Here is a 23,631-nt window from a genome sequence, read left to right on the forward strand (position 1 = left end):
ATATTCTAAGGCCAATATTCACAAACACTTTATGTTGAAATCATACTTCATGTCTGATCTTGTGTCTTTGTCATAATTCTGAGGATTTTAACCCTGTGAATTACATTTTTTTTTTTGCGTCTACAGTAACTTTGCATTTTAGCCCAAACAATTTTTCAAGGTCTCTGGGTGAAAACACTATTTCATGTTTGTTAATGAAATCATAATAAATCAGTAAATTACCAATAAACACCTGCATGTCTTCGTCATATTTACCAACTTTCTCAAGGATATTGATCTTAGGACTGGGCCTTGTAAATGAATTATGAAATTAACGATTCATTGCCTTAGAATTACAATAGCAGTGTTAAGATAGCATATGCTAGCTTTACTGTTAGGTGGTATGCTACCTTTACTGTTAAGGTGGTATGCTACCTTTACTGTTAAGGTGGTATGCTACCTTTACTGTTAAGGTGGGTATGTTACCTTTATTCTTAAGGTGGTATGCTACATTTACTGTTAAGGTGGTATGTTACCTTTACTGTTAAGGTGGTATGCTACCTTTACTGTTAAGGTGGTATGCAACCTTTACTGTTAAGGTGGTATGCTACGTTTACTGTTAAGGTGGTATGCTACCTTTACTGTTAAGGTGGTATGCTACCTTTACTCTTAAGGTGGTATGCTAACTTTACTGTTAAGGTGGTATGCTACCTATACTGTTAAGGTGGTAGGTTACCTTTATTCTTAAGGTGGTATGCTACATTTACTGTTAAGGTGGTATGCTACCTTTACTGTTAAGGTGGTAGGTTACCTTTATTCTTAAGGTGGTATGCTACCTTTACTGTTAAGGTGGTAGGTTACCTTTATTCTTAAGGTGGTATGCTACCTTTACTGTTAAGGTGGTATGCTACCTTTATTCTTAAGGTGGTATGCTACCTTTACTGTTAAGGTGGTATGCTACCTTTACTGTTAAGGTGGTATGCTACCTTTACTGTTAAGGTGGTATGCTACCTTTACTCTTAAGGTGGTATGCTAACTTTACTGTTAAGGTGGTATGCTACCTTTACTGTTAAGGTGGTAGGTTACCTTTATTCTTAAGGTGGTATGCTACCTTTACTGTTAAGGTGGTATGCTATCTTTACTGTTAAGGTGGTATGCTACATTTACTGTTAAGGTGGTATGCTACCTTTACTGTTAAGGTGGTAGGTTACCTTTATTCTTAAGGTGGTATGCTACATTGACTGTTAAGGTGGTAGGGTTACCTTTATTCTTAAGGTGGTATGCTACATTTACTGTTAAGGTGGTATGTTACCTTTAGTGTTAAGGTGGTATGCTACCTTTACTCTTAAGGTGGTATGCTACCTTTATTCTTAAGGTGGTATGCTACCTTTACTGTTAAGGTGGTATGCTACCTTTACTGTTAAGGTGGTATGCTACCTTTACTGTTAAGGTGGTATGCTACCTTTACTCTTAAGGTGGTATGCTAACTTTACTGTTAAGGTGGTATGCTACCTTTACTGTTAAGGTGGTAGGTTACCTTTATTCTTAAGGTGGTATGCTACCTTTACTGTTAAGGTGGTATGCTATCTTTACTGTTAAGGTGGTATGCTACATTTACTGTTAAGGTGGTATGCTACCTTTACTGTTAAGGTGGTAGGTTACCTTTATTCTTAAGGTGGTATGCTACATTGACTGTTAAGGTGGTAGGGTTACCTTTATTCTTAAGGTGGTATGCTACATTTACTGTTAAGGTGGTATGTTACCTTTAGTGTTAAGGTGGTATGCTACGTTTACTGTTAAGGTGGTATGCTACCTTTACTGTTAAGGTGGTATGCTACATTTACTGTTAAGGTGGTATGCTACGTTTACTGTTAAGGTGGTATGCTACCTTTACTGTTAAGGTGGTATGCTATCTTTACTGTTAAGGTGGTATGCTATCTTTACTGTTAAGGTGGTATGCTATCTTTACTGTTAAGGTGGTATGCTACGTTTACTGTTAAGGTGGTATGCTACCTTTACTGTTAAGGTGGTATGCTATCTTTACTGTTAAGGTGGTATGTTACCTTTACTGTTAAGGTGGTATGCTACCTTTACTGTTAAGGTGGTATGTTACCTTTACTGTTAAGGTGGTATGCTACATTTACTGTTAAGGTGGTATGCTACCTTTACTGTTAAGGTGGTATGCTATCTTTACTGTTAAGGTGGTATGCTATCTTTACTGTTAAGGTGGTATGCTACCTTTACTGTTAAGGTGGTAGGTTACCTTTACTGTTAAGGTGGTATGCAACCTTTAGTGTTAAGGTGGTATGTTACCTTTAGTGTTAAGGTGGCATGCTACATAATTAATTTCTGTTATGATTGTTATAATACATTTACTGTTAAGGAGGTTCATTAAAAAAATTAGGAAGTTTTTATTACCACCCTGATTAATTTCTTAGCACTTAATACTTCCCACCATTGATTCTTTTTCCCTACTTTTCCCTTCCTCTAAGTCTTACTTATCTGTGTAAATTCAGAAACAGCCCTCTAGTACTATTCAAACAAGGGGAACATATATATATAGAATTTAAGATTTAGCTATAATGGCTGTCTGTCGGCCATGTTGTTTTCGTATTGGTCCCAGTATGCAAAACTAGGCACTGAGGGGAACCTACATATGAAATTTGAGAAAGATCCCTTCAGTACTTTCACAGAAATAGCGATAACAAACTTCAATTGTCAAAATCCAAGATGGCTGCCTGTCAGCCATGTTGTTTTCTGATTAGTCTCAAAATGCAATATGCATAACTAGGCACTGAGGGGAACCTGCATATGTAATTTCAGAAAGATCCCTTCATTACTTTCTGAGAAATAGCGATAACAAATTTTAATTGTCAAAATCCAAGATGGCTGCCTGTCAGCAATTTTGCTTTCCGATTGGTCTCAAAATGCAATATGCATAAGTAGGCACCAAGGGGAACCTCCATATGAAATTTGAGAAAGATCCCTTCAGTTCTTTCACAGAAAAAGCGATAACAAATTTCAATTGTCAAAATCCAAGATGGCTGCCTGTCGGCCATGTTGTTTTCCGATTGGTCTCAAAATGCAATATGCATAACTAGGCACTGAGGGGAACCTGCATATGAAATTTCAGAAAGATCCCTTCATTACTTTCACAGAAATAGCGATAACAAACTTTAATTGTCAGAATCCAAGATGGCTACCTGTCGGCCATGTCGTTTTCTAATTAGTCTCAAAATGCAATATGCATAACCAGGAACAAAGAGGAACCTGCATATGAAATTTGAGAAAAATCCCTTCAGTACTTTCACAGAAATAGCGATAACAAACTTCAATTGTCAAAATCCAAGATGGCTGCCTGTCGGCCATTTTGTTTTCCGATTGGTCCCAAAATGCAATATGCATAACTAGGCACCAAAGGGAACCTATATATGAAATTTGAGAAAGATCCCCTCAGTACTTCCTCAGAAATAGCGATAACAAACTCCAATTGTCAAAATCCAAGATGACTGCCTGTCGGCCATGTTGTTTTCTGATCGGTCCCAAAATGCAATATACATAACTAGGCACCAAGGGGAACCTACATATGAAATTTGAGAAAGATCTCTTCAATACTTTCTCAGAAATAGAGATAACAAACTTCAATTGTCAAAATCCAAGATGGCTGCCTGTCGGCCATGTTGTTTTCCAATCGGTCCCAAAATGCAATATGCACAACTAGGCACCAAGGGGAACCTACATATGAAATTTGAGAAAGATCCCATCAGTACTTTCTCAGAAACAGCGATAACAAGAATTGTTTACGGACGGAGGGACGGACGGACGGACGGAGGGACGGACGGAGGGACCACGGACCACGGACGCAGGGCGATTTGAATAGCCCACCATCTGATGATGGTGGGCTAAAAACAAAATAAACCTCTCCAATATCGCAAGCGCTTTATTGTCAGCATCAAGCTTCACATCCAGATATTCTAAGGCCAATATTCACAAACACTTTATGTTGAAATCATACTTCATGTCTGATCTTGTGTCTTTGTCATAATTCTGAGGATTTTAACCCTGTGAATTACATTTTTTTTTTTTTGCGTCTACAGTAACTTTGCAATTTAGCCAAAACAATTTTTCAAGGTCTCTGGGTGAAAACACTATTTCATGTTTGTTAATGAAATCATAATAAATCAGTAAATTACCAATAAACACCTGCATGTCTTCGTCATATTTACCAACTTTCTCAAGGATATTGATCTTAGGACTGGGCCTTGTAAATGAATTATGAAATTAACGATTCATTGCCTTAGAATTACAATAGCAGTGTTAAGATAGCATATGCTAGCTTTACTGTTAGGTGGTATGCTACCTTTACTGTTAAGGTGGTATGCTACCTTTACTGTTAAGGTGGTATGCTACCTTTACTGTTAAGGTGGTATGTTACATTTATTCTTAAGGTGGTATGCTACCTTTACTGTTAAGGTGGTAGGTTACCTTTATTCTTAGGGTGGTATGCTACCTTTACTGTTAAGGTGGTATGCTACCTTTACTGTTAAGGTAATAGGTTACCTTTATTCTTAAGGTGATATGCTATCTTTACTGTTTAGGTGGTATGCTACCTTTACTGTTAAGGTGGTATGCTACCTTTATTCTTAAGGTGGTATGCTATCTTTACTGTTTAGGTGGTATGCTACCTTTACTGTTAAGGTGGTATGCTACCTTTATTCTTAAGGTGGTATGCTATGTTTACTGTTTAGGTGGTATGCTACCTTTACTGTTAAGGTGGTATGCTACCTTTATTCTTAAGGTGATATGCTATCTTTACTGTTTAGGTGGTATGCTACCTTTACTGTTAAGGTGGTATGCTACCTTTATTCTTAAGGTGGTTTGCTACCTTTACTGTTAAGGTGGTAGGTTACCTTTATTCTTAAGGTGGTATGCTACATTTACTGTTAAGGTGGTATGTTACATTTATTCTTAAGGTGGTAGGTTACCTTTATTCTTAAGGTGGTATGCTACATTTACTGTTAAGGTGGTATGTTACATTTATTCTTAAGGTGGTATGCTACCTTTACTGTTAAGATGGTAGGTTACCTTTATTCTTAAGGTGGTATGCTACCTTTACTGTTAAGGTGGTATGCTACGTTTACTGTTAAGGTGGTAGGTTACCTTTATTCTTAAGGTGGTAGGTTACCTTTATTCTTAAGGTGGTATGCTACATTTACTGTTAAGGTGGTATGTTACCTTTAGTGTTAAGGTGGCATGCTACATAATTAATTTCTGTTATGATTGTTATAATACATTTACTGTTAAGGAGGTTCATTAAAAAAATTAGGAAGTTTTTATTACCACCCTGATTAATTTCTTAGCACTTAAGTAAAAAATACAATTCATCAATTACTTCCAATCAGCATTTAAAGTTGATGGACCACCGTAAGTAAGTTGATGTTATGACCTTTGACCTTTTCCTAACTGGCTTTTAATAGAGTTATATAATCTAAGAGGGAGCATTTTGGAAGAGTTGGTAATGAGGGGAGGGAATGACTGAAATATGAGACAATAAAGGAGATTTTCTCTGGTCTTGATTGGAATAAATATTGATAACTGGAAACATCAAGTATACATCATTTAAACTTGGAAATTGGCTCCAAAAAGTATTCAAATGATTCCGTTTTGATATAAAATGAAAATTTGAGGAGAGACTTTGCTTAGACCATCAAAATTTTTTATTCATTTTATCTGACAAGGACAGGAATCCTCTAAAGCAGACAAAACAAGAGTAACAAATAAAATCACTCCAAATGGATTCCTCGCTCCCAGCTAGGTCTATCAGCCTTATATATATATTAAATAAGATTTCATTTCTGAACAGAAAAGACTGGTGGATCAAGAGCCTTGAATGGTAATAAGGTAATATCAACATTTATTTAAAGTAATATATTGCTGTGTTTTCTTGAATCGAGAATAGGATACCCTAGCGTACTTTGAAGTGACAACCAAAATTTGCCTGAACCCATTAACTTTAGAACTCTGACGCTTAAATCACTTTAGGTCATAATGATACAAACTTTCATACGGAAGTTTAGTCATCTACACCTCGAAATTCAAATATCTCAAATCTCTAAGCCAAAGATTCCCTTACGGACTCAAAGAATATTTACAAACGGATTTAGTTTTAAAGTCTAAAATATGTTCTTAAATTCAAAATAACATTTATAAAAATTTGGTTACTGTCTAATATTGAATGATCTGTTTTTATTGCATTGCATGGTTGTTTCCAGTAGAAAAAGCTTTTCTAGAAATGTGATGTAGACTATCCAAGATCACTAAGCATTCTCTACACTCAAGTCTTTAAATAAAAACATGATCAGCTTGTAAAGAAGATCATTTTTTATTATTATTTCAACAAAATTTTCAAAATTTGAAACTCAAAAGGAAAATAAGACATTTTTCTTGGATTTCAGATAATGATCTTAAAAACAAACCTATGTAGATTTGCAATACTTAAACATTTATAAGCATTTGATAAATAAAATAAAAATGTTATCCAGTGATCAAGCTAACAAACCGTTCATTGACATTTACAATGTTATCAGCATTGTAATACAGTAGCTATATATATACAATCTCTGTACTTTTTTTATCAACTTCTGAAAAGTTTCGACCCTAAATTTACAGCCACATTCTTAACCCCTATCCATCGGAGTCTATGAATTTTCTTTATCAGAATCTGAAAAGAAAACACAAGGTGAATTACCGTCTCTGAACAATTTTGAAAAAAGAATTTCATGCACTTCATTTCCATTATCAGTATCAGTCCTCAATGTCTCAAGGATATCAGGCTGATGTGACTTACGTAATGATTTATAAAAAAAATCTTTATCGTTAACTTTCTTATGGTATTATTGATGATTCATAAAAAATATCCAAAAAAAAAAAAATCAAAATCAGAATCTAAATAAAAGATGTTTTTACTGCCACTAAAACCAGTTCTACAGAATATATTCTAAAACCAAGGATTGTTTTTGGTTTAGTACTGTTTCACATCCTATCAACAACTAAATTAATCTAAAGACGGCCTGGACCCTGTTTGTGAAATGTGTCTATGTATGTTTGTGTGTGTTTGGAAGGTTGCGGTATATTTGTGCTTGTCTCCTTGTGTTGCATGAAACTGATGCAGAATTTATAGTACAATCTCACTGAAGTGTACTACCAAAGACATCAAGCAGGACTCCAAACCAGTCACAATTTATACTGAAATTTTTAAGTCAGCACGCCATATAATCTGTTTGAGGTTCAGCTTGGCCTCAATCTTTTAGTTTATCTGGCTATAAATCCTTCCTATTTTTTAGGTCCGAGATTCCTGCTGGGAGATAAGTATAATGGTTGTGTTGTTTACTCGGGATGATCTGGGCGGACACTAAACCTAAACACTTTTAACTCCACCCTGTCTGTACAGTACCTTACCTGTATTTGGAAATCATAGCTTTCCCTTAATATATATAGCATCTATCCTGAGGCCAAATTATTCATATCCTATCCAACACTCATTTTTTAGAGTTATCTCCCTTTACGTTTATTTTTTTCTCAAATAGAAATCTTCGGGAAAGCACATTGTGGACAAATTATGTAAAAGTCTGTATGTGTTATACCTTATGCAATAATTCTTTTATTTTTAAAGATATGTTTTTTTGGAATATAATTCAAATTTTGTCCTCTGGAATGCCCCAGTGGCCGAATGGTTAAGGTGTCCCGACACTTTATCACTAGCCCTCCACCTCTAGGTTGCGAGTTCAAAACCCATGTGGGGCAGTTGCCTGGTTACAACTGACAGTAGGCTGGTTGTTTTTCTCCGGATACTCCGGCTTTCCACCACCTCCAAAACCAGACATGTCCTAATAAATGACCCTGTCTGTTAATAGGATGTTAAACAAAACAAACCAACCTCTGGAAGGTATATTTCGGATACATATTTCAATTCTCTCCTCTGGATGGAATATTTTTGGGACATACTTCAAAGTCCCCCAGATTCCATATTTTGGGACATACTTCAAATTTGTTTTTTAGATGGCATATTTTTGGGACACACTTCAATTTTGCCTCCTGGATGTCATATTTTTGAGGCATACTTCAATTTTGGGATGTTACTTAATTTCACTACACAAATTCCTGCTATATTCCAAGACTCAATACACCTAAGAAAGAGAGAACTAATGAGAAATAATGTGATACAGTATAATACATTTGAGAGGCCAGCCCTGGCAAAGTGACCACATAGTAAACAAAGGGCCATAACTCTCTATATGGTAGGGGAAAAAAACACAAATTTAGCATATGACAGTCAACCATCTATAACAGCACTCACATACAAAACTTGGCCATTGTAGGTGAATTTATAAATGTGCTCAACTCTGGACATTTGACGACACATTGTGAACCAAGGGCAATAACTCTGTTTAAACCTGGATAAGGTGACCCACTGAGTGACATATCAGACAAACTTGCATTACAGGCTGGCACCACATTACCTGATACTGTACTGTACATATAATTTCACTTGATAAATAAAAGCTTCTAAGGTTGTTTTACGATTAAAAATAGCATTATATATTACAGGTCAACAAAAATGTCTCTAAATGTCAAAGGTCACTGTCTGTCCTCGTTAGTGAATCAAGTGAATATTAAAATTACACATAATATACAAAAACAAAATTAACATTCATAATTCCATTTTTAAACAATTATCTAGGCAACTATTTTTCGTTTTAAGATGTTTGGGAATTAAGCTTTTTTTTCTTTCTTTTTATTAAATATATTTCTTAAAAAGTTTCGTATTTTTAAATGTTATTTTAAACATTTCAAAAATATATAATAAATGGAAATATAAAATTTCTTACCTTTTTTCGAATGCACATTTACATCACACTCCAAGAAACCACAGTCACTAACCACGAGACACAACAAAACCAATTGGTCACGGTCTTTTTGACACTTGGCACCTCTGTTTTATTGCCTCACCTTCATCAAGCTTTTTGCTGACACAGATGTTTTCACAAAGAATATATCTGCATATGGGGTGGAGTTGTACATGTTTACAGACTCTCAGTTGGTCTCCTCAAACACTATAACCCAATATAAGTAGAGATTTCATTGACATCTCCGACTGGAGAAGAATTTTAATCCCTAAATTCCTTTGTCAATGCTTCAGGCAGTATCTGAACTGAGTCTTGGCAAGACGGACAATTTTTTTAACAAACTGCACATAAGTATTGATGGAGACCAAATCCCCGACAGTACAGTCGGAGCAAGTCTATAAGCAGTGTTTACTCAGTGAATGTCACAGAGTTTTATCAAGTCCTAGTTGTATCAGATGCAAAGCTTTCAGCGAAAGTTTTCCGTTATCTGAACAAGTTCAGCTATCAATTATAAATGTCAAGTTTATCACATTCCCTTAAAAATGTTTCGACACAGAAGATACGAACATCTCGATTAATGTTGATAACAGAAATGATCAATTGTATAGCAAATTGATATCAATCAATTCTATATGTCTGTAAATATAGCTGAATTTTATAGAATTGGTCACATTAGTAATAATACATTCACAGACTGAATTGTTAAACGTGTAACAGCTGGTATTGGAAATCGATTTCAATTACACACAGATACATATCACAGTTTGAGAATATCCATCCAATTTTTCAATTTTCAACACATTGCGTCACTTTGTTGAAAATTGCTACTATGACATGCCAGCTAGCTTTCTTGTATTACAAACAGCTATAGTAAGTCTTTCCAAGTAGTGATCATCAAATAGATCGAGTTAAATAAGACGATATTCAAATCCAGCTTCTCTGCTACATATCATAAAGTTTCATATCGCATGTGTGGTATATATCTTAATTATCCTTACGATATATATATATATTAATAAAATTAATTCACATGAACCCAGAATTCCACGCCAGACGAACTCATTACTCCTCCATAATTAAACATAGTATCTAATATTTCCGATATATCTCACTTCACACCTTGATGTTTAAATTGCGTCCGTGAATAGTCTTGTATCAACGAGTGGCTTGGTCGTCAGGGATGAGCCATTATTATCTAGAATATAGAATTCGTAATTCCTACATGAATGCATGGACCTGCGAAATCCCTGTGTACACAGTTTATAAATAGCATTAAATAAATTTTGATAACTTAACGTATCACATATTTCTAAACCACCTAATCAGACTTCTCACTGAGCCGTTCAAATAAACTTTTACATCACATGACCAAACTTTTGTGTAAAGGTTTTTTCTCTAAATCCTTTGTCCCAGAACTGCTGGGCACTTGATTGTCTCCATAGACTGTCTACACCCGGATCTCTTATATAACAGCTAGAGGATTTAGACCTTTGGTAACATACAATAACAAAATCTAATTCTTCAGTTTGTGATGTAAGATTATAAGGAAAAATACTCTAGTTCATTTTATCCCTACAATCTAATTCAGAGGTATTTATAATCATCTATGGATAAGCCACTTCCTGAATTTTTAAACATGGTACATTGATTTTTGTTTTTTTCACTTACTTCAAAATTCAAGTACACATTTTTTGTAATGAAATATACTTAATCGGTCACCTATACGTAGAGAAGAATTGTTCAGCGATTCAATTTTTTTTTCAGTTTTCTTCAGTAGAAAATCAAACTATACAAAAATATACAAAAATATGCCAAAACATTCACATGCACAATGACCTAGTATCTGGTTTTCAGTAATTGAAAAATATATCGAGTATTTTTTTTTCTTCAATTTAGTCTCATATTGAAATCTTCATAAATGTCCTTGTGAACAAAAATGTCCTTAAAAAGATTTTCTATCCAGCAGCAAAAATCATTATTACTTTTATCAACTTCAACAGTATTGAATTTTTACTGAAATATCTTGTTCAACACCTTTGACAATATGGAGAGCCTTCCTTTGACAAACATCAACAGAACACTTATAATGAAGCCATGATAATGGATTGTTAATACATTTTGTCAATTTTCTTAAGATCGGAATTTAGAATGATTAAAGTTTAAAAAGTTAATATACTTTAATAAAAAAAATTCAAAGATATCTAATTTTTTATTGAATATTCCAGATTAATCAAACTTGAAGTAAATAGATACAATTAGACTACTTAATATGTTTACACTCATAACTTCCGCTGTCATAAACATTTACTGTTAAGGTGGTATGCTACTATTACTGTTACAGTACTAAGTCCTCCTCTTTACAAAAGAGTTCCAAACTGAGAAAGATATAACACATTTTTTTTATAAAACATATCTATATATGATATACGAGGAGCTTTAAAGCGATATTTGTTGAATTATCTATATATTACTTTCTTCAAAATCTCTGATTATATAACAACCTTTGAACTCCATCCTTGAAAATTCAGTCCAGTTTCAAATTGTCACTGCCGAACTCTAGTTGACCTGACTGGTGACATTTGTTGAACTATAACCTTTGTTAAACATAAATAATCACAGTTGACCTTTGGTGGCCTTTGTTGAACTTTGATATTTGCTGAACAGAAATGATCACTGATGACCTCTTGAATGAACTCTGAACTCTGTTGAACTTCAATAAGTCACATCTTTCAAGACATCTGTGGTCTAAATCCAATCAGAAATCTGCTTCATTCTCTCTTACTATCATATATCACTTTGTTGATAAGACATATAAAACCACACTTCACATTCAAAGATTTCCCACAAATTAAAGTTGTCACCATTTTCATTAACCTCTGTCTTTGTTATTCTCCAGCACAAAACCTAAAAAAATTGAGTCGCCATCAAAAATACATCCAATTGATACCACTGGTAGATATCTATGAGTTTAATCAGCAGAGAATGGAATCTTTGATATTATACAAGGAAAACTTAAAATCTCTAGCCAGCTTTCTTACGAGTTCTAATTGTTGCCTGTGTATATATATATAGTCAGCACAATGATCCCCATCCACACAATACAGTATCGGAACACCACACAATCGGTGGAATTGAGAAAGTCTTATATTGCTTTTAAAAACTGACAAGCTTTATTTGATTCGCTAATGACAAACATTGCATGTTTATACAGTATACCTGTGTCCAGTAATACCAACACGGTCGTGAAAACGTTTGAATTTCTGGCCAGCACCGATTCATACCGACCTCGAGCCCATTCATTATTTCTGATCTCTCTTTGATAACAGACTCCCATAACCAAATATCAAACTTTATTTCATTGGTTTAGAATTCCTTTAGATAAACATAGGATCGTTGAGATTTCACTGATTTTGCCGACCTTAATCAACAGAAGTACAGGACAACCTCACATGAACACGCTAATGTATCACGATTTTAGATTTAACTGAGCTTTATATATACACTTAAATATTTTCAATCAGTTTTAAATCTTTAAAAAATCATTGTGATTTGAATTTCATACACTTAAAAAGTTCAATAATTTTTATTTGATTTACAAACTATGTACACAATTAATTCTGTCAAAAATGGTTTTAACATCAAGTCTGATTAAAAATATGTGGACTTGAATTTGCATATCATAAGTATTTAATATTCATTATCATTTGATGTTGAAATTAAAACAATTAATTAATACTGTGACACAATCTCTTTGAAAAATACCATTACAATACTCAAATATGCTCCTCCAATTCTCTCCATATTTCTAAATTCATTGTATGTCTTTCTTCTTTTTCTTTTTTTTTCTTCAAAATATTGTCCTCTAAATAAGGACAAGAGGTGTTATATAATTATTTCATTAAAATTAGATTTAAAAAAAAAAAAAAAAAAATTTAAATTTGATTATTAACATTGATGGAAAATATTTTGCGACTTTTACCCCATTTTACTTTGGTAAACAAACATCTGGCATATAAATGTCTTAAGAAAAACACCTTAAGAAGTTCATTCTTGGACTTAATAAGAGAACACTTCATTTGAAAATCTATTTAATTTCTAGTCGAACAAGGTACTGATCGGACATGCGATTGTTGTAAGTAGGTAAACTCCACATAAATCCATTGAGTTGGTATACCAATATTGACTCTCACTGGTACCCAGAAAAGTACTAATTTCCTCGTGGAATGCCTAATAATTAGGCATTCCCGATTATATTAGGCATTCCACGAGGAGATTAGGTACAAAATAAGGAAATTAGAACTTCCACGAGGATTTTAGGCCTAACTGAGGAATTTAGGCATTTCGTGAGGAGATTAGGTATAAACCATGAGGAAATTAGGCATAACATTTTTAAACGTACCGGTGTGATCATGTCACGCACCAACGCCCACACAGCGTGGGGTAGCCTTAGGCGAGTGCCGATCAGCCAGTGTTTACCTGTGTTCTGGTCTGACATGGTCACTCTGTCAGTAGGCCTATTATACGTGTAGCTTGATGTTTAGTGTAAAGTCATCACATTTATGTCATCACATTTATGTAACAGTGTCTTATTTTATATTTCAGGTATCAACAGCAGTCGGAAAGAAATTCAAGTGTATTATTAAACATTAAAATTCAATCTAAAAAACGAACGTGTTCAATTTTTTTCTAGTTTGTTTGCATGTTTCATCACCCGGCGGTCATTACGTAAAATTAAAGATCATAGCTTAAGTGGCTTCAACACGGCCCTGTATTTAATTGATTTTGTCATTGAAATATATCATAGCACTCGAAAATGATTCACCTTTGAAGCGATCATTTTGGCCATACGATGCTGCGGTCGTAGATTTATGTTGTTTTAATGTTTACCGAAGGCCGCCCTAGAAAAAAAATGAGAATAATCATAGACATCAACTCCTTCCACATTGATTACTCCGTAAATAAGGTGTTGTTTAATCGTTTTGTTTCAATATTGCAGCGTTATGATACCGTATAGATTCCGAAGTAAATTGTTTGCTTACACGCATCAACTTCACGTTCCGAGTCTCAGAGAGCCATGCGGTAATCGATAGATCCCGATAGATGGCGCTTAACAAGAAAAGGTAACTCTAAAGTCATACTTCACGGAACATATGTTTTACTGTACTGTACATACTTCAGGAATAAGAATAAAAACAGAAAATTCAAATACAAATCGTTTGACTTTTTGTTATTGTGTCCGACCGGACATGTCAACGATCGCATCAAGCCTATACAGGTAAGTTATTGTGTGTGTGATTGTATTATATTTGCTTTTCAGAAATTGGACGTATGCGGTACTGCACATACAGACATTCAGAAATTAGTGTCGTTTTATGACCGACACACTTCGATACATGTCCGGGTTATGTCATTGTGCTTGTGTATATGTTTATCTATATTTAATTGCTTAAAAACAATAATAGAATGTGCGTTGTTTTTGTTATTTTATATATAGACAAATACTATTGGTCGAGACCAAATATTATTGAATTAACAAATTAATGAATATGACTGATGTTAAAAAACTAATGAAAATGTGTATTTTTATCAGATTAATTAACAACATGATTCGTCCTCCTTTGTAAATAAGAATGAAAATATTTTGTAGTGAAACTGTGCCATGTATCAACTACGAACACTACTTTAATTGTATATATATTATTGTAAATATGTTTTTCTCTATACATCATGTCAATATGTGAAAAGAGAATAAAATGAATTTGAAATTTAAAAAAAAATTGTTATTATGAGCGACTGGGCATGTCAGGTATACAGGTAAGAGAATTCATGATCACTGTTCTCCGGCAGGCTGACGACGACCATCTGTCAGAAATTGTCCGTCCGTCGTCCAGAGCTACGTTATCGCAGGTAAGTGTGTGTTATTCAAAGGACATACATATGTAATACACGATTCAATATTTTGTCAATCACCAATTAATGTATATTAGTTATGTGTTTACCATTTCTTACTATAAATCATTACTATAAAAAGGAACGCGGCATCATTTTTTTTCTAAAATAATTTGCGATTTTATTCGCAAATTGGTATTCAAATAAACATACCAACAATGAATCAGGTCTGGATACTCTGGTTTGGGAGTAAAGACGATACACACGTACAGTAAACTAACGCATTATCTGCTTTTAGTCATGAAGGACACTTAATTCATTCAAAAGGTAAAAAATATATTGTAGATTAATTATGATGTACAATAGACTAAATATCTCCAGAATGAAAAATCGGTGTTGGAACTTACAATGTACTTCTACAGAAACATATTTTCATCCCGTTTTTAACATGTCATGGTCTCATGGATTGCCGACGATTAAATGTCTGAGACAGATTCATGTAAAGGTGATTTCCAAAAATTATAACATTATTGATAGTTTGCGTACAGGTACATATCATAGTTACTTATTAAAACAGAGACATATATAGATGTTTATCGTGCAAATGCCACCGCAATGTCGGAATACACCCACCATATATATTTTCGCTGTATACGGCAGTGACGGAAAACAGTTGTATTTTGGAATCTTAGCACGTGCGTAAGTTCGACTGAGCTACTTGAAAGTGAAACTACGTTGAAAAGGCGAACATATTTCAATCATTTTTGACACCGTTTCACTTCAAAATGATGACTTTTGATGATTATTTTGATGACTGCTGTAGGATAAATAGAATACATGGTCAGTGTCTTAAAATATCAGCTGTATTTTTGGCTCGGGACAGAAAGACAAAAGTGGTCTTTATTTACCCTCGCCAAAATACAGCTTATATTTTAAGACACTGACCATGTATTCTGTATGTACATAAGTCTCTGATTAAAACCATAGTTTTAACTTGGTTGTTTTTATGATGAAAAAGTATAGGCCTACAATTAAGTTGACCGTGACTAATTACGATTAAAACTAAAACTTATTAAACTCGCAACAATTAAAGTGTATGTTTTTTTGTGTTTTTTTTTTAATTGTATACATATCGTGAAGTGATTGGGATCCGTGAGATTTTACGTTTCATTGATGTGTCGTAAGTGATGTCTTCTCTTAAAACAGGACTAAAATGATATACAAACATGTTCGGAGAATTACGTAAATACCAGGTGTGAAATTACGGCTCACAAACTCGTCACACACCTGTCACTGCACCACAGGTGTCCGTGATTTTTGGCGGTTTAATCGGCACGTGCTAATAATTGCTTGTTAGTACGTACACGGAGCTTGAAGGAAATGCATATTTTGTTCAAATCAAACAGATATATATTTTTTAATTCAGTGAGTTTCGAAGATTTGCCTATAGAATAATTAACCTTAATTGGCTCCTTCATATACCCAAAACTGAGAAATGACAATATTTTATTCTCATAAACATATAAAGTTTAGAGAATTACATTTGTATATACATACAAAATTTGTACAGGACATATGATATAATACATCGATACATTTGTTAAGCAAGAGATTATGTTAAATATTGTTGAGTCGTATACTCATTTCTTTAATTGATTTCACAAGTGATTTCAATTCATCGTCTACTACAAAATTAAAAAGTGTATTAAATTTTAATGACAAGGTCTTTCATAATAGTATCTAAATACATATTTTTTTCTGTTTAATGCTATTTGATGATACAATTTAATAGGTAATGGAATTCGTCTCCTATTTCATTCAGGTTACGAAGACTACAGATTCTATTTTCTCTTAGGATGTTATTCCATCTTCTGTATTCGATTGGTAATTAAATGTTACAAATTCGAAATTTACAATAGGAATAAGCTAGCTTAGAAGGGAGGTCAAGTAGATATGTTGAAAAATTACTCTCGCTGTTTTGGCAAGAAAGAATTTAAGTTCTTCAACATTTTTTTCACATCATGTTTGAAATTAATTTCAAACTTCTATTATGAATGTATTGTCACAGTAAAACTTATAAAGTTCGAACCATAAATGGCCATTCTGAATTTCTCTTCTGTGTCAATGGAACAATGTATTTTTATATATACCATCCGAAGGATATTATGTAAGTCATTACATGTTATAAACGGCCCGTTATAATAGAACATTATTCAAATGTTTTACAAGTTATAAACAACCCGTTATAACGGGAAATTATTCAAATTTTACATGTTATATATGACCCGTTATAATAGAAAATTAGAAAGATGTTAATGTTATATACGGCCCGTTATAATAGAAAATTATGTCTCTGGTTTCGGTAGCACTTGTTATTAACTTATATATATATTACTCGCAAATATAACTAAAAAATTAATCAGCACTTGCATGATTTTTTTTGTCTAATTCGCATTAATTGCAGGTATAAGTTGGATGCTTCCATGATATTTATATAATTACAGGCTAAAGATCACGATAAATTGAACAATCAGTTGGATATTTAAACAATATTTTATCTATTTGTATATGCAGTTGGATATTAAAACAATATTTTATCTATTTGTATATACATGTATATAAAAACACATTGTGCAATTGACACAGAAGAGAAATTCAAGCATGAGCTCCACTATGGTGCGAACTCTATAAGTTTTACTGTGACAATACATGCATGATATATAGAATATAATTATAAAAAAAAATAATCTAGTTCAGAAAATACCACCAAATTCCAAAATAATATCTGTTCCATTGAAAGGACATCGGATTTACTATATGACTAAGTCTGTTCGACACATATATGTAGGAAGTGTGGCGGGGTATAGCAGTTAAGTATGGGGTTTCAATACAGCCCCGATATTAATGTTGAGTGTGATAAAGTTATTTCTTTTATAATTCTTATAAACGGATATAGGAGAGAAATACGTTTGAAGTTATTTCTTTTATAATTCTTATAAACGAACTTGTGGAGGGAAATGTGAATATTATTTATAATTCTTATATAACGGACAAACATGTAGTTTTTAAATTTTGGCAGTTAAATCATCAGTGACCAAATCAGTGACAGTAACCGATACGTCAAGGTACGGCGCCACAGGACACTCACTAGGTGGTACTGGTACATACTGTAATTGATCGGCACATTTCAAAATCATGTGGCGTGCGAACACCTCGCGGGACACTCACCTTGCATTTAACTTCGCCTGTACAATCAAAATCAAATTTTGCATGTTATAGGTTCTATGTTCATCTGCATGATACAGAAAATATAATCTTAAAATATCACTTACCGAATTGCAGGGCGTGCAAAAAACCTCATAGGACATTAGGTGGACCGCTAATTTCTCAATGCCTACTGAGTACGAATTCAGTACGGAATTATGGCTAACTCGTACCCTTTCCAACCCGTACCCGAACAAACTCGTACCCAAAATTGGCGGAATCGCACCCAACGTTGGCGGAATCGTACTTAAAATTGGCGGGCTCGTACCCAGGGAAATTGGCGAAGTCGTACCCATCTTACAAAATTAATTTAAATGAAAATGACGTCCTTTTAATGAAAAATTGTATAGAATTAAATACATATATCGGTGTCCAGTGACTTTTGCACGCCCAGGAATTCGTTAATTAATATGTTTAGAGTATTCTTTTTCTGTAACATACAAATTGTACTAATATCTAACATCGTGCGACATTTCATTGCAATCGGACGAATGTATATCGATGTATTTTGTGAATCCAGCCTTCGGTGATCACTTCACTGTCCGTGGGATATGTTAATTACAGAATTTCAAATCTGAAACCTGAAATACAATACTTACAAAATCTTATTATTTCATCATGACCATGAATACATACATACAGTTTCCAAGTGATCAATATATGCATTAATATTGAATATAACAATCATTGAGACAAGTGATCATCTGACACGACAGATCATCTATCCGTGACTCCGCCCACCTGCGGTGTAGTCTAATTGGATTAGTTTATATAACTTTGGCGCCTGTCTAGCTGTCAACTAACCCGCGTCTCCGCCTACTTGTGTTCATTGGAAGACGGTGACAGGTGACGAAATCTGTCAATAGGCGGAGTCACGTAACTAGCAAATTAGGTGTCGTGCTGTTTGTCCCACATCATCAGTTTGCTTATGTCTTTTCTAATATAAAAAGAATATCCTGTTGATACCAGAAACATAAAAAATAATGTTAGTTTAATACCGAATGTAATATTCTCCATCTTGTACTGCTGCAACAACACGTGTACAAAAATGACCGTTTGTTGCCCGAGTGAAACTACGTAATACGTACGATTGGCGTTTTGAAATATTAGGTTGTGCATTTTCAATTTTTTTTCACATTTCGTGAAGAGAGGTCGGCCCTGAAAAGGGCCGTTTTCAGAGGTACTGGTCGTTTACTGTCGGGACAATGCGATAGGGTAAATTTTATCTAGATCCCAAGAAGATGGTTCTAATCACACTGGTATCAGCCCAATAAGGTCGGATACAAAATAAAATCAGCGGCATTTTTATGTTAGATATTAGGAACTTAAGATTTTTAATTGCTCTGTCCGTGGTTACACAAATGTAGGAGTATGGTATGTCCCTGCCTGTACAAATGGCACGAAATATCATCATTTATTTCAGTAAATATTAATCGACCTTTTTTATTATTTAATACGGATCTCGTGTCATGATTCACAATTTGTTTACAGGCTCTAACTTTGAAATACTGCAATACAATTTGACAGGCTATATTTGTATTCGACATAAAAGGGTCTATGAAATAAATAATATATTGAATTAGTTGTGAAGTCGTCATTTTTAACGTGCGGACTCCCCTGTACATTTTTTACGCTACATAAATGGGTTTTTTTACCGTACCGTACATCAAAGAAAAAAAATAGCCGTACATAAGTGTTATCCGTGTTCATTTTACGGAAAATGGTTTTGCTAGTGCGCGGTTTTAGTTTACACTGCAATAGCATGTACGACACATGTTTTCATTACACACACATCATTTTATTTGCCGGTTTCTATTAAAAAGGACAACAACAAAAACAAACAAAAAATTGGTCGTTGTTCATTTTGTCAGATTGAAATCATAGCTGGCTGGTTTCATGTACATACGTGTAGTGTATGTTTCTACATAGATTGTATGTACCTAAAATAACGAGATACATGCTGGAATAGATAAAAACATTTTTACTATCAAACAAACTTTAATATTCTTTATTATTTTAATTGAAAAAGAAGGGTACGGGTTCGCCAGTTTTTGCGGGTACGTCTTCGCCAAAATTTGGGTACGGGTTTGTGGGTAACGTTACGACTTTGAATTGGTACTAGTTAACTATCTCCCTTTCTGAAAAGCAAATGTAACTCTATGCTGCATACAATAATTCATGCATACACAAAAACTTACCTCTATAGGCTTGATGCGATCGTTGACATGTCCGGTCGGACAAAATAACAACAAGTAAATTCATTTGAATTTTGTTTTTATTCTAGAAAATCTAATTCCTGAAGTATGAAGTATGACATTAGAGTTAACTTTCCTTGTTAAGCGCCATCTGTCGATCCGGTGATAAACATATACACAAGCACAATGACATAACCCGGACATGTATCGAAGTGTGTCGGTCATAAAACGACACTAATTTCTGAATGTCTGTATGTGCAGTACCGCATACGTCCAATTTCTGAAAAGCAAATATAATACAATCACATACACAATAACTTACCTGTATAGGCTTGATGCGATCGTTGACATGTCCGGTCGGACACAATAACAAAAAGTCAAACGATTTGTATTTGAATTTTCTGTTTTTATTCTAATTCCTGAAGTATGTACAGTACAGTAAAACATATGTTCCGTGAAGTATGACTTTAGAGTTACCTTTTCTTGTTAAGCGCCATCTATCGGGATCTATCGATTACCGCATGGCTCTCTGAGACTCGGAACGTGAAGTTGATGCGTGTAAACAAACAATTTACTTCGGAATCTATACGGTATCATAACGCTGCAATATTGTAACAAAACGATTAAACAACACCTTATTTACGGAGTAATCAATGTGGAAGGAGTTGATGTCTATGATTATTCTCATTTTTTTTCTAGGGCGGCCTTCGGTAAACATTAAAACAACATAAATCTACGACCGCAGCATCGTATGGCCAAAATGATCGCTTCAAAGGTGAATCATTTTCGAGTGCTATGATATATTTCAATGACAAAATCAATTAAATACAGGGCCGTGTTGAAGCCACTTAAGCTATAATCTTTAATTTTACGTAATGACCGCCGGGTGATGAAACATGCAAACAAACTAGAAAAAAATCGAACACGTTCGTTTTTTAGATTAAATTTTAATGTTTAATAATACACTTGAATTTCTTTCCGACTGCTGTTGATACCTGAAACATAAAATAAGACACTGTTACATAAATGTGATGACATAAATGTGATGACTTTACACTAAACATCAAGCTACACGTATAATAGGCCTACTGACAGAGTGACCATGTCAGACCAGAACACAGGTAAACACTGGCTGATCGGCACTCGCCTAAGGCTACCCCACGCTGTGTGGGCGTTGGTGCGTGACATGATCACACCGGTACGTTTAAAAATGTTATGCCTAATTTCCTCATGGTTTATACCTAATCTCCTCACGAAATGCCTAAATTCCTCAGTTAGGCCTAAAATCCTCGTGGAAGTTCTAATTTCCTTATTTTGTACCTAATCTCCTCGTGGAATGCCTAATATAATCGGGAATGCCTAATTATTAGGCATTCCACGAGGAAATTAGTACTTTTCTGGGTACCAGTGTCTATATATGGGTAAAATATTGACACAGGATACTATATACACGTAATACTGACTCTGTGGTGAACTTGACCAGTATGTAGGGTTAAACCCTTTCAACAATTAAGGATCTTCAGGGTTAAAGATCACGAAATATCTTGTGATGTCTTTTACGACCATGAATTTATTGGTGTTTTTTTTTTTTAAATGTATTTCATTGTTGTTTTTGTCTATTTATTTATTTATTTATTTTTGTATGTTCATATAGATAAATAAAGATAAATAAATAAATATCTATTCATATGAATAGATGAAATAGATAAAAGATAAAAAAAAAAAAAAAATAGACAGAAACAACAAAGAAATAACAAAAAAAAACATTAATGAAACAATGAATGAATATATATGACTATAAATTCATTCATTCATTTGTTTATTAATTTTTTTTGTCTTTTTTTTTATGAAAAAACTACATGCTGGGAAATTTGGTACCGTGTGCATAAACACTTGGAAATCTCTTAATACACAAAATGATGTATATGAATACTAATTGATGCTATTAAATTTTAGTAAAAATATTACAAATATGATTTCAAGACATTAAGATATATTCAGCTTCATTACAAATCAATTCCAATTTTTAAACTTTTGAAGTTTAAAGTTCAGATATTGTGTCAGAAGGTATCGCCCCACCATCATTATCAGGGTTTACATTCAAACCAACCAATTACAGCCTTTAGCATAATAAATGTTAAAAGAACCTCATTCATTTTCATAAAGTCCATTCAAACTATACTGAGGGGTCAATTTTATCTGAAAAGGTCACCCCATTTATGATATACCCAGCGTAATACTCTGATTATAAAAAGATATAATCCATGGAAGATGGGGTCCACACATTAGGAAATGTAAATTGGATTCAATGAGCAAATTAATCTTTTGAATTGAATTGAAATTATGTTTTCGAGTATTTTCTATATTTGGTAAAGGATTGTTACCGAAATAGAAACTAGAAATTAATAACTATTAAAACACAATTTGTGTCTCTTTTGTACCCAAATAAATGTTTAGGATAGTGTCCTACAGATCTGATATAATACGTGTTGCCCACGGAAACGTACATAACACAGCTAGCAGACATACAATGGTAAATATTTGTTTAGCGGTTTTGTAATCATGTAGACATTCCCATTGAGTACCTGTATACATTTAATTTAGTTCAGGGCGTATAAATATTAGCTTTGACAGAGATACACAATATCATAGTTACATCATCGTTATGGTCTATTTTACATCATGTCTTAAGACCAGAAAAAAAACCCAAAGAATCTATTGATCTATTTTCGCTTTCTCCCAGATGTAAGGACATTTTAGCAAATGCTGTGTGTATTCTATGATAAGCATATTCCTGGTAATAAGCCCATGCATGTCTGGTAATATGCGCATGCTCTCTATTAATGAGTCCAAGTCTGGTAATAAGTCCATGACCCGGTAATAAGTCCATGTCTGGTAATAAATTAAGTCAATGTCTGGTAATAAGCCCATGACTTGTAATAAGCCCATGAATGAAAATAAGTCCATGTCTGGAATAAGCCCATGACTGGTAATAAGCCCATGACTGGTAATAAGTCCATGTCTGGTAATAAGTCCATGTCTGGGAATAAGTCCATGACTGGAAATGATCCCATGACTGGTAATAAGTCCATGTCTGGTAATAAGTCAATGTCTGGTAATAAGCCCATGAATGAAAATAAGTCCATGTCTGGAATAAGCCAATGACTGGTAATAAGTTTATGTCAGGTTATAAGTCCATGTCTGTTAATAAGTCCATGCCTGTTAATAAGTCCATGACTGGAAATAAGCCCATGTCTGGAATAAGTCTATGTCTGGAAATAAGCTCATGCCTGGTAAAAAGTCCATGTCTGGTATAAGCCCATGATTGGTAATAAGCCCATGACTGGGAATATAAGCCCATGGCTGGGAATAAGTCTGTGCTTGGAAATAAGCCCATA

General features: G+C 34.0%; 1 protein-coding gene across 31 annotated transcripts in view; it reads right to left on the reverse strand.

Moving 5' to 3' along the window:
• LOC117316684 (cytosolic carboxypeptidase 3-like) overlaps positions 1 to 23,631 on the reverse strand; it is a 186,846-nt gene that overhangs the window by 76,692 nt on the left and 86,523 nt on the right. Inside the window, exon 1 of one of the 31 annotated variants that reach the window (XM_033871421.1) lies at positions 8,868 to 9,763. The exons of the other annotated variants lie outside the window; for them this stretch is intronic. The gene's annotated coding sequence lies outside the window, so the exon portion shown is untranslated. Of the gene's footprint in view, positions 1 to 8,867; positions 9,764 to 23,631 lie in introns of those variants that run through there. 31 annotated transcript variants of the gene reach the window in all.

The sequence above is a fragment of the Pecten maximus genome, chromosome 18 (genome assembly GCF_902652985.1).
Source record: "Pecten maximus chromosome 18, xPecMax1.1, whole genome shotgun sequence".
NCBI classification, from domain to species: Eukaryota; Metazoa; Mollusca; class Bivalvia; order Pectinida; family Pectinidae; genus Pecten; species Pecten maximus.